The sequence below is a fragment of the Zingiber officinale genome, chromosome 10A (genome assembly GCF_018446385.1).
Source record: "Zingiber officinale cultivar Zhangliang chromosome 10A, Zo_v1.1, whole genome shotgun sequence".
NCBI lineage: Eukaryota > Viridiplantae > Streptophyta > Magnoliopsida > Zingiberales > Zingiberaceae > Zingiber > Zingiber officinale.
The window spans coordinates 94035410-94042324 of NC_056004.1; the positions used below are offsets into that span (position 1 = coordinate 94035410).

At 37.2% G+C, this 6915-nt stretch overlaps 1 long non-coding RNA gene across 1 annotated transcript; it reads left to right on the plus strand.

Annotated features, from left to right (window-relative positions):
- Nucleotides 1-1397: 1397 nt before the first annotated feature.
- Nucleotides 1398-4196, plus strand: LOC122028112. Its single transcript, XR_006124646.1, has 4 exons — nt 1398-2184; nt 2755-2815; nt 3735-3786; nt 3945-4196. It is a non-coding gene; the product is annotated as an uncharacterized LOC122028112 (long non-coding RNA).
- The last annotated feature ends 2719 nt before the right edge of the window (nt 4197-6915 follow it).

Here is a 6915-nt window from a genome sequence, read left to right on the forward strand (position 1 = left end):
CAATCAAGGCCAACTCCAACAAATCAAGCATCACTTGCTTCGGATGCAACAAAAAGGGACATTACAAGCACGAGTGTTCAAATCTCAAGGAAGACAAGCCGATGAAATCCAAGAAGAAGAAGACTCTGAAAGCAACTTGAGACGAGTCATCTTTCGAAGAATCAGACAATGACGAGCCAAATCAGAACAACTATCTTGTAGCAACCGAACTAGAATTGAAAAGTGAGTCAGAACAAGAAGACGAGTCTGAGTATGAGTCAAGCCACAGATCTGTATCTGTTTCCTATAATTCCAACCAGGTAAACTCTAACTTATCTACTCAGTTTTTTAAAATTATTATGTGCATGAATAAGAAATTAGTTAAATCAGAAAATGAAATTAAACTGCTCCTTAAGGAACAACTTAAATCAAACCCAACAACTAAATCAATTCAATCTGGAAATCCAACTCAAGTTCTAAAACTTGAGAAAGAAAATTTTAAATTGAAAGGTGAAGTTGTAAAATTTAGAGAACTTTTAGAAAAATTTATAACGAGATTCAAATACTTAGATATGATACTTGGATCTCAAAGAGCGGTCTATAACAAATTTGAACTCGGATATAAATCCAACTCAACAAAAAAAATATTTATTTCACTAATAACACAACTTAAAAAATAAATTAAATCATGAGCTCCAAAAGTTTGTCTAACCAAGCAAATAAGACTGAACAAATTTTCTGTACCCAAAAATAAAATTTACTATATATCAAAATAAAATAACATAATTCCTTAAATAAATCTAATAAACTAAAAAATCAATTAATCTAGACTTGGGCTGCAAGTTCAACTCAAATAAAAAGCTTAAATCCCACAAACAAAGATATAATCAAGTATATTACAAGTACAAAATAAATCAACATCAAAAACTTAACATAAAATACAAGTTCAATCATTTAGGGGGAAACACCAAATTAGTTGACATCTCAAAAACTTCACTTACCCATTTAGGTATTTAGGACTAGATTGAAAAAGATAGTTTAATTCTTCTCCAATATAGTACCTGTTGGTGCAATTTGCACTAACAGTCTAACTCAGATTTTAATGAATGATAAGTGAATTAAGTTAGATATTTTTATTATCTAATGCATTTATCGAGCGTGCAGGGATTGATAGATGTAAAATACCATAACAAAATAATAATAAAATAATAAGATTTAATGTGCGAATAACCTTAATGAAAATTTTAGAAGTTTTTAAGAATTTTTCGGAGCTCATTTGACGAGTTTAAGGAGATAAATTAATAGGCTAAGAGGAAATCAGTTTGGACATCCCAATTAAAGTGAGAGTTGATATATTTAATTAACATATAGTATATATATAAACCTAAGTTAACATCCTAGGTTTTCTTTTTATTCCCTTCTCCTTTTTATTTTTGTTTATTTTTCCTCCCGAACCCATCTTCGTCGATTCCTCTCCTTCTCCCTCTCGCGACGTCGACCCCCTTTCCTCTTCCTCGATCTCTTCGTCTCCCCCAACCCGACGCCGACCACCTCTGCCCTAATCTCCTTGGCCGATTTCTCCTCCTTGGATAATGACCCCGACCAAGAGTTGATCGACGCGTCGGCTGCCCACAGGCCTCGCTGAGCGGAGCCCTAGCCGACGTCCACCATCGGTGATCTTCTCCTTCCTTTGTCATAGCCGAAGCAGATCCATCGTAGCCCTAGCGTGAGAGATTTGATCGACCATCCTTCATCGTCGACGCCAGTCGCCGCCATCACCCTCATGCGACTTTGTCGATGCCATCGACCGCAAGCCTCACTGAGTCGTGCCCTACCTCCCGATCCACCACCGTCCTCGAGCATCATCGTCCTGGCCAACACCGACGATTTTCATGAGTCGTCGGCCCTCTCCACCCACAAGAAAGAGGTCATTTCACTGTGTGTCATTTTGGTGTGATTCCAGCCACCGTCGATATGATTTTCCCCTCGTTGGGGAGCCGAGCATCAAATGGGCACCAAGGAACCAAGGAGTGTCGCCACTGTTCCGGTCATCTCAACCACACCTTTCACCTTCAGGTTTTATTTTCGGACTGATGGGCCACTCTCTCTATGGCTGGCCATCCCTCCAACCATGAGCCATCACTGACAGTTGTGCCATCGCTAGTGACTTCCAGCCGTGCATTGTCGTCGGAGAAGAAATCATGGGTAAGGAAATTCCCTTATCCCCTAAGCTTGATTTATTCAAATGTTATGAAAAATTTATAGTAATACATGAGATGAATCTGATAGTGATTAGGAAGGGGGATTGATTGATTCATGTTGATGGGTTAGAATGCCAATTGATTGAGTTATCATGCTAATTGAATGAGCGTAAGGTTAGAGGATCCAAATGGTTGATTTGGGTTAATTGATTTATATGATATTGGTTGTGATTATGAATCGAAAGATGAAGAAGGTAATAATAGGTCAAGGACATTGATTCATCGGGTTAATTAAAGTTTGATTTATCTAATGGTGATGGGTTGACAAATTCATTGATTAGGTTGATCTAATTAGAGTTTCCTAATCAGTTTAAAATTAGGGTTCATTACTTGTTCTAGTCTGGATGTTGGATTTGGATTGTGGATTGATGAGGATTGAAACTAGTTTAACTCAAGTTTAGGTAGTTAATCAATGAACGTATTTCGATTGGGGTTACCCTAAGTAGGTTTGGGGATTTGGTTTAGCTAATTAATTTATATGTAAATAGTTAAATCTGCATATCATGTATTGCAGGACTTTGATTCGAGACGAGCGTCTCGATGAGGGATTGGTTTATCACGATCGATAGATAAAGGTGAGTACCTTTGACTTATCTCTTTTGATATTATCATTCTGATATGCGTAATAGGTTATAGTTAGTAGTAATGGTTATATTTATATTTGCTTGGTATGTCACTACTTGATACCTGTAGTATGCCCATATTGTTATCTGTCATGCATTTATGTTTATGCCTATTGATTCTTGCCATGTGTACGTATGTTCATAGAAGTAGTGACATACAATGCATTACCGGGTATAGACCTAGCTACTAGATATGCGAGGCATGTGTACCTAGATTTATTATCTGACACGTGTACCTAGTTTTATTATCTGTCATGTGCACCTAGATTTATTACCTGGTATGTATACCTAGATCCTTGTTATGGACTCAGTTTTCCTTTTGGTACATATTATATGGAGGTTGATATTTTCAGGAGTTACATGCTTTAGTGTCATGCACCATTTTATATGATTGCATGCTGAACGATTGTCAGTTCCTTTATAGTTGAGTACATCGCTAGTTACATAATCTGCACACACAATCACTCATGGGTTAGTGGTACATCAGACATGATGTGTGTAGTTTGCTCTGTCAAGGCTCTGCTGGTCCGCTCATGGGTAGTGTGACTGTAGCGTGGTAGCGGGCAGAGATCCCTCCTCTTGACTATGACACAGGGAGATGAGAGCTTAGGCTCCCCCACTATGTTTGGGGTAGGAGGATATGTGTACTCCGACAACATTCTGTCCACTCGGTCACTCAGGAGTAATGATGGTAGAGTGCATAGTTGTCATAGCCTTACCCACTCGACCTCACCATTGTGTGTGAGGTGGGTGACCGCGTCAAGGAAGACCATGCCATTTGTATTATATGCATGGATTGCATTTATTGTTTGTGATTGCTACATTTTGGATGTTGCATTTTGATAGTTGCATATAATTGACATGCATACAGGAGACATGAGGTATTTGGCCTGACGACCCTTGTATCCGGATAGGAGGTCTTGGTGAGTACAACTTCTTCTGTTGTTCAATTTTGCATTTCCTATTATTATTCAGAAGATTGTACTGCATGATTATTGTTGATAGTTATATCTTACTATGCATGTATGATCGATACCCGCTGAGTTATTGAACTCACTCTATTGATTTATTCCTATTTCAGGTTGAAGCTGCTTGGAAATCTTGTCCGCCAGTCTCATGTCACATCCAACGACCTCTATTATTATTGCTTTCACTTGCATTATTGGTTTTGTACTTGTATTTGTATTATATATGTACCTTCTATATGGTTTTCTGGGCTTGTGGTGTCCTTTATTTCGATTATGAACTTGTTGTGTCAAGTCAGGTCGACTCGCAGTTAGTTGTATTATTTTTTTATGTTTTGTTTATATCTTCCGCTATGTTTTTAATACAACCGTGTGAGCTGCTTATTATACAACTGCGTGATTATGTTTTTTTGTTCCAACCGTGTGGACTGTGTATATAATTGCATGGTTGTGTTTTATATTCAGCCGTGTGGGCTATTGCTGGCTTGTGAGTAGTATTGGGCAATGAATATTGGTTTCATTTGTCACTGCTACAGGGGAGGTGTTGTCTGATTTTTGTCTGACAACCTTACTTTCAGGGCATGATAATAGGTTTAGGGGACCTGACACTAGGATAAAACCCAACTAGGTCTAAGAACTCGATAGTAGGTATGAAGCCTAGATAGGTTAAAGAATTACCTGACATCTAGCGGAAAGTCCGGCTGGGTCCGTGGGGCCTGACAATTAGCCAAAGTCCAGTTGGGTCTGCGGACCTGACAACTAGAGAGAAGATCTAGTGGGTCGAGAGGCTAGTAAATAGACTGTAAGTGTTGGTTAGTCCTAGGAAGACCGTACCGGTTCCACTGTACAAAAATTTTGTACAAGGTCTGAACATTTCCTAGCTACCATGTGTTCTTTTAAATTAAACTTGTATCGCCTGCGAAACTTAACACGTTTGATACAAAGTTTAACTTATATGTTCCTTTAGGTTTAGATTTGGATCTCCTACGGAACTTAACACGTTTGATCCAAATCCACCCATGTTATTAATTTCATTAAATATTAATTTTCAAAATTGGCTTCCAGGACTGCATGGCGAGGCACATGACCTTCTTGGATATGGGAGCAACTACCACCGCCTAGACAAAGCCTTTTAAGGAAAGCTAATATTTAATTTCCTTAAATAACTCTAGGTTAACCAAAAGGAACAATCGAAGTACAAGTTCGAAAAAGAAAAACAAAAGAACACGATTCGAAACATAAATTCAAAAATCTAGAATCTAATGCCTCTAGTGTTTGGAATTCATACAAAAGAAATACAACTAGTATGATGCGGAAATTAATTACTAATTATACCTTCCTTCGTAAACTTTAATGACCTCTTGATCTTCTACCGTATTCCTCTTCTAACCTCGGACGTTGTGTGGGCAACGATCTTCCGAGATGAGAACCACCATGCACCTTCTTCTTCCTTCTAGGTTTCGGCCACCATAAGCTCCTCCAAATATGAAGAGGTTCGGCCACCACCAAGCTCCAAGGGATGCTAGAAATATCACATCCTTTTCTCTTCTTCTTCTCCAAGCAAGATCCGGCCACCACAAGGACTCCAAGGAAGAGATGAGGTTCGGCCAAAAGATGGAGAAGAGAGAAAGAGGAGGGGCCGGCCACACCAAGGAAGAAAAGAGAGGAAGAAAAATAGAATAGAGGTTGTTATCTTGAAGGCTCCTCTACCTCCTCTTTTATAATCCTTGGTCTTGGCAAATAAGGAAATTTTAATAAAAACTTCCTTAATTCTTTTGCCATGAAAAGGAAAATTTATTTAATTAAAAATAATTTTCTTTTCATTATTTCAATGGCCGGCCACATTAAAATCTCCAAGCAAATAAAAATTTTAAACACAAATTAAAACTTCCTTATTTGCTTTCGGAAATTTATAAAAAAAAATTCCAATAATTTTGTCCCTTCATGGTGAGTTATAAAAAGGAATTTTATAAATTAAAATCTCTCTTTAAACTTGTAGATGATTTATAAATAAGGAAAACTTAAAATCTTCCTTTTAAAAATATATCTCCACGATAAGAAAGATTTTAATTAAAACTTATTCTCCTCTTAATTCCATGTTGACACATCAGCAAACTTCTCATGTTGATTTAAATTTGCAAGCAAAAACATGAACAGAACTTTATCATGTTTGTTGACTTAATTGCCAAGCAAAACCATGAACAAAGCTTTCTCACGTTTTAAGCAACTCATGTTGACTTAATTGCCAAGCATAAAACGTGAATTGCTTCTCATGTTGATAAGCAACACCAACATAAGTTAATGTTCTGTTCACGTTGATTTCAACAATGTGAAGCTTACTTAGATAGCAACATCAACTACATGAATTAGAAGATGGGCTTAGATGGATACAAGACTTTATATAGAGGTTACGATAGGGACCGAGAGGAGAAATTGGTTTTGGTCTTCCGATAAAATTAAGCATCCCGTGTTGGCCCCGAATACACAACTTAATTTTATCAATAATAAGTCATTCCACTAAAGAACTATTATTGAACTACCGCACCAATCCCAAATTATATTTTTGGGCTCCTTCTTATTATGAGTGTGTTAGTCTCCCTGTGTTTAAGATGTCGAATGTCCACTAATTAAGTGAGTTACTGACAACTCATTTAATTAATATCTTAGTCCAAGAGTAGTACCACTCAACCTTATCATCATGTCAGACTAAGTCCACCTGCAGGGTTTAACATGACAATCCTTATGAGCTCCTCTTGGGAACATTATCAACCTAGATCACTATGACACAGTTTCCTTCTATAATCAACAACACACACTATAAGTGATATCATTTCCCAACTTATCAGGCTTATTGATTTATCGAACTAAATCTCACCCATTGATAAATTAAAGAAATAAATATCAAATATATGTGCTTGTTATTATATTAGGATTAAGAGCACACACTTCCATAATAACTGAGGTCTTTGTTCCTTTATAAAGTCAGTATAAAAGAAACGACCCCTAAATGATCCTGCTCAATACACTCTAAGTGTACTAGTGTAATTATATAGTTAAGATAAACTAATACCTAATTACACTACGACC